Source organism: Triticum aestivum, chromosome 5D, assembly GCF_018294505.1.
Source record: "Triticum aestivum cultivar Chinese Spring chromosome 5D, IWGSC CS RefSeq v2.1, whole genome shotgun sequence".
NCBI classification, from domain to species: Eukaryota; Viridiplantae; Streptophyta; class Magnoliopsida; order Poales; family Poaceae; genus Triticum; species Triticum aestivum.
The window spans coordinates 395,861,316-395,867,315 of NC_057808.1; positions in this window are offsets into that span (position 1 = coordinate 395,861,316).

The window sequence follows — 6,000 nt, forward strand, 5'->3', positions numbered from 1 at the left end:
TCTTCATCCTACGCCTCCCATGGATTGATAAACCTTAGGTCATCCACTTGAGGGAAAATTGCTACTGTCCTGCAAAACTCTGCGCTACACTCGTGTTGGGCCTCCAAGCGCAGAGTTTTGCAGGACAGTAGCAATTTTCCCTCAAGTGGATGGCCTAAGGTTTATCAATCCGTGGGAGGCGTAGGATGAAGATGGTATCTCTCAAACAACCCTGCAATCAAATACAAGAAATCTCTTGTGTCCCCAACACATCCAATTGAAAGGATTGAGAAGAGGTGTCTAGATGGGGGGTGATTAGACCCTCAACAAGCAAATGTGGCAGTTTTTAAATTCTTCAAGTTAAGGTGGAGTTTTAGCACAAGTTTAAACATTCACAATACATTTCAAGCAAGCATGGCAAGAGTATATGAGCAGCAGAAACTAAAGCATGCTAGTTGCAAGAAAGTAAAGGGATGGGATTAGAGTGTGCAAACGCAATTGAAGACACGGAGATTTTTGGCATGGTTCCGATAGGTGGTGCTATCATACATCCACGTTGGTGGAGACTTCAACCCACAAAGGGTAACGGTTGCACGAGTCCACGGAGGGCTCCACCCACGAAGGGTCCACGAAGAAGCAACCTTGTCTATCCCACCAAGGTCATTGTCGGTGTCAAAACCGGCGGATCTCGGGTAGGGGGTCCCAATCTGTGCGTCAAGGCCGATGGTAACAGGAAACAAGGGACACGATGTTTACCCAGGTTCGGGCCCTCTAGATGGAGGTAAAACCCTACGTCTTGCTTGATTAATATTGAAGATATGGGTAGTACAAGAGTAGATCTACCACGAGATCGTAGAGGCTAAACCCTAAGAGCTAGCCTATGATGGTATGATTGTAATTGTGATTGGCCTTCTAAAGACCAACCTCTCCGGTTTATATAGACACCGGAGAGGGCTAGGGTTTACATGGAGTCGGTTACAAGGAAGGAAACATAATATCGGATCGCCAAGCTTGCCTTCCACGCCAAGGAGAGTCCCATCCGGACACAGGCCGAAGTCTGGAGTCTTGTATCTTCACGCTTCAATAGCCCGGACGTTGTATACAGTCCGGCTGTCCGGATACCCCCTTATCCAGGACTCCCTCAGTAGCCCCTGAACCAGGCTTCAATGACGATGAGTCCGGCGCGCAGTATTGTCTTCGGCATTGCAAGGCGGGTTCCTCCTCCGAATACTCCAAAGTTCCTGTTATGACGAATAGCGTCTGGCATCCCATCAATGTTGTACTCCTCGGCTTCAGCGTCTCAATAATGACCATCTCCATGTGTCGAGCGAATGCGAAGAGTCGAGTTATCTTTGCACCTGCCATCTTCAATCCTTCAGGCTGACCGTCTATTTGAAGGGACGGGGATTTACGGATCCAAACCTCACTCTCCCTCCCTGAGCTAGCATCCAATAGAGCGCTCCGCAAAAAGCCATTCTAACATGGCCGGCCGTCGCAGCTCTTCTGCTCGCCCTCCTCGTTCTAAGTTGGGGGATTGGGGAGAGTGTTCAGTTCCTCATAGCCGTTTAGTAGAGCTACAAACCCAAGGGTTTCTCCCTCCGGCATTGATAGTTCCGGTCCGAGCCGGAATTGCCGCTTATGATGGAGGGGAACAAGCGGAGGGATCTCCAAATCCTTCTCCAAAGGAGCGTATATGCCTCATCCCGCATCTGTTGAGGGGCATCGGGTTTCCCATCCATCCGTTTCTTCGCGGACTCCTGGAGTTCTATGGCCTCCAGTTGCACAACCTCACTCCTGCCTCTATTCTGCATATAGCGGGGTACGTCGCCCTTTGCGAGTTATTTTTAGGTTGCGAACCACACTTCGGATTATGGAGGAAGCTGTTCTGCCTTGTCCCCCGCACCCAGGGAGAATCCCTATGTCAAGTGGGCGGGGCCGTATGGCGCATTGCCGAGACCGGATACCTGTCCGGCACTCCAAAGAAGACACCAGAAAACTGGTCTTCAGAGTGGTTTTATATCGATGACGTTCCCCTTCCGGATCTAGTCCGGACCGGTCTCCCCGAGTTCAGTAACGCCCCGCCGAGGGCACGCCTCAGCTGGCATCCCCGGGGCCCTCAAGAAGAGGACACGAGGGAAATACACTTCCTGATGAGCAGGACAGAGTTACTGGCCAAATCCGGACTGACGACAGTCGAAGTTATGGCAATATGCATAAGGCGGGGGGGGGGGGGTGCAACCGCTTTAATATCGGGGGCAGCCCATGTGGCATTTCAACGGGGAAGACGATGCCACCCGCTGCGGCCGTAAGGGTCCGGACTCCGCCACTACTTTGGCAAGGATACGATTTATACCAAGGGGAAGAAGAGGAATTCCTCCGCATCAAAATACGGGATGGATTCTCCATTTACAACCCCCAGAGTGGGTAAGTCGTCATTCCTTTCCCTGTTTCACTTACTTTTAGCGTTCTTCCGCTAAGATTGCCTGCATCGATGTTTCCGAGCAGGAACTGAGGAGGGCCGTAGAGGGAATCTTCAGCCTCCCCGCAACTAGAGGACCCTGGAAGGGCCCTAGATCCAGGTCTCAAAGGAGATCCGGATATCACCGTGGAGCTTGTCGACGGGGTATTTTATCAAGCGAGCTGGGATGGTACCTTGGTGGCCCTTACGGCTGACCATTCCGGACTGCTCCCTGCGTCGCGCGTAAGCCTGAACTTAAAAACCCTATCCTCCGAAGAGGACTCCCCTCAGGTATTATGATTCACCCTTGATGTGTCGTGCTGTTTGCAGAGGCGACGGCCGGAGCGCGGGGCCGAGCCCCTAGGGACTCGTCAACCACAGGCGTTCGGATCGGGCAGGCTCAAAAGAAAGGCGGTGAGGGTGGACACACCGCTGCAGAGGTAAAGTAATAACCTGTCTTGCAATTATAGTATTTGAAATATGACAACGCCCTTCATGTCTGGCAGGAAGAGGAGTAGCCGGACTATATCCGGGGATCCCACCAATCACGCTTCCACCAGCCATGTTCCAGAACCGGCTCCAAGGGCGGAAGCGGACACGGGGCCCGCACCGCATAGTTCTCCGACAGAGGATGCGGATATGTGTTCGGCCACGAACTCCGAAGTGGAGAGCGCCATGAATCACCGACGCCGGAGGGCCGTGCTTCGGCACAACATCTTTTCCGAAGAGGCGTTTAATGCCTTCAATTCAGCAAATGCGTACGTCCGAGCTGCTCAAGGCGGGATTGCCCAAGCGACGAACCAGTATACCAAAGATATACGGGTAAGAAATTTTGATAAGTATATATAGCAGTAGCCCCTGAGACTTGAAATAGTTGGAACAACTGTTTGAAGGATCAACCTATACACAGGTACTCCTGGATGAGAATGAACAATTGGCTCGGGAGCTGGAGGAATGTAAGTCCCAGCTGAGGGACGCGGTTACCAAATTAGAGGAATCCCAGAAGGCCTCCCTTAGTAACATTTATCTCAATTGTACGAGGATGCACCAGTTAGTAAATGGCTGGTTTGACTAGTCTAACAGAAAATTCTGTAGACAATCCCGGGGTGAATCCGGAGGGCGTAACGGATGACGACTCGCATCTTAAAAGGCAGCTAAAGGCTGGCGAGCGCATCCATACGCAAGTGAGGCAAGGGAAGAACAATCTTCAAGATGCCAATATTCGGCTAGACGTAGAATTAAAAGACGTCCGCGCTCAACTGGCGGACTCCGTGAAGGAGAACCAAAGGCTGCGACGTGGCATATATGGTGAGCGCCCTGACGAATTGTATGATAGTTCGGCGAGGAAGTATATTGAAAGAATTTTTCTTGCAGGAATGTTAACGGGTCGCTCTGAAGAGGAGATGCCCTCATCTGCAAGTGATTTATTGCAAGAAATGTCACAATTGCACGAGCGAGCTCGGCGGGTGATGCATGGCATTGCTCAGGCCTTGTGGCCATCAAGCCTCCTGCCAAATGGCATGGGGGAGCTTGTGGACCTGCTTCAAGGAGCCCAGCGGCGCTTCCGACTATGGAAGATATCAGCGTGCCGGCAAGGTGCCAGAGAAGCCTGGGCAATGGTGAAGACGCGCTACACCAAGCTGGACCCGAACCATATGGCCGAAGTAGGACCTGCGGGGCCCGATGGGCAAGAAATTCCCGTAAATCTGGTATATGACCAGGTAGCGTTAGCTGCTAAGTATTCTCAACAGGATTGTAAGCTAGATAGTCTGTTGGATGGTATAGAGGAAGAATATAGTCAGTCCAAGTGACTGTGTAATTTAATGGGCGTAAGAAGCCCCTAGCCGGATTAAAATCATTTATCATGGCGGACCTTTTCGCTTCAGCCCCCGGATCCTATAGTCCGGGGTGTGTCTGAATACCCGCTCAGTTATACAAAACCAAGGTATGCGTGGAGACCAGGCGTAGGGGTCATAAGTGCTTGAACAGACAAGTACCCAACTAGTTATGTTATATTACATGGATAGTAAGAAACATCTTCCAGGGAGAATAGTTTCGTTAGGGGTTCCTTTCCCTAGGTACGCATGCGGCGATGCGCATGCCCGCACTGCGAACGATGGCGCAGGATAAAAAAACTTCTGGGGATTTATGTTGTAATAAATGAATACATCTTTTGTTCACCGATCGAATATTCTCTTAAGGAAACTAGCTTTCGGCTTCACCCAGTCTGAGGTACACATCGGGCTGAACCGGCAGTAACAATCGCAGAGGTGCTCCGCTTATGCCCTAGCCGAATTAACGGGAACGTAGGGCATAAATACAAGAGCCAGGCAACCCAGCTTGGCCACATCTTAAGTCATATCGATGCATATAATGGTGAAGAAAAGGCACATATGAAAAAGAAACTCATATGCGATGGGCGAAAAGCCATTTGAGTAATTATTTTTAGCTTTCGTATAGGAAGCCCCCAGGTATTGCTTACACACATAGTGCGGCCGGAGTAATCCGGGAGTCCGCACTGTATGAAATACTTTGTGTGAAGAGAAAAAAGGTCGAGAAAGGAAAAATGGGGTGGAGCATAAGTAAAAAAAGGAAAGAGGGAGCAAGGAGACGAACACTGAGTTTGGCGTTAGGCGTAGAATCTCCGGAGTCGGGCCGTGTTCCATGGGTTCAGCTCGAGTCTGTTATCAGATGCATTACGTAAGCGGTACGCTCCTCCGGTGAGAACTTTGTCAATGACGAAGGGACCTTCCCACTTGGGTTTGAGTTTTTCCTTCTTCTTCTCCGGTAGGCGTAGGACGAGCTCGCCAATATTGTAAGTTTTGGCCCGCACTTCTTTGCTTTGATATCGTCGAGCCTGCTGCTGATAGAATGCGGAACGGGCTTTTGCGACATCGCGCTCCTCTTCCAAGGCATCCAAATTGTCCTGCCGATCTAACTCGGCTTCCTTCTCTTCGTACATGCATACGCATGGCGAATCATGTATTATGTCGCAGGGTAGTACTGCTTCCGCCCCGTACACCATGAAAAATGGTGTATATCCGGTGGTACGATTTGGTGTGGTCCGCAGCCCCCAGAGTACGGAGTCGATCTCCTTGACCCAGTGCGTGTCTGATTCTGTCAAAGATCGCACTAGTCTGGGTTTGATGCCGCTCATGATGAGACTGTTTGCCCGTTCGACCTGGCCATTTGTTTGGGGATGGTAGACAGAAGCGTAGTCGGGCTTAATGCCCATTTTGGCACACCAAGTTTTCACTTCATCGGCTGTGAAATTTGAGCCATTATCAGTGATGATGCTGTGGGGGACACCGTATCGATGTACGACCCCGGATATGAAGTCTATCACTGGTCCAGATTCGGCCGTTTTGATTGGTTTGGCTTCTATCCATTTGGTGAACTTGTCCACCATGACCAATAAGTATTTTTTCTTATGGCTTCCCCCTTTAAGAGGGCCGACCATATCCAGCCCCCAGACCGCGAAGGGCCATGTTATGGGGATTGTTTGGAGAGCGGTAGGGGGCATATGACTCTGATTGGCGAAAAGTTGGCAACCGACGCAATGT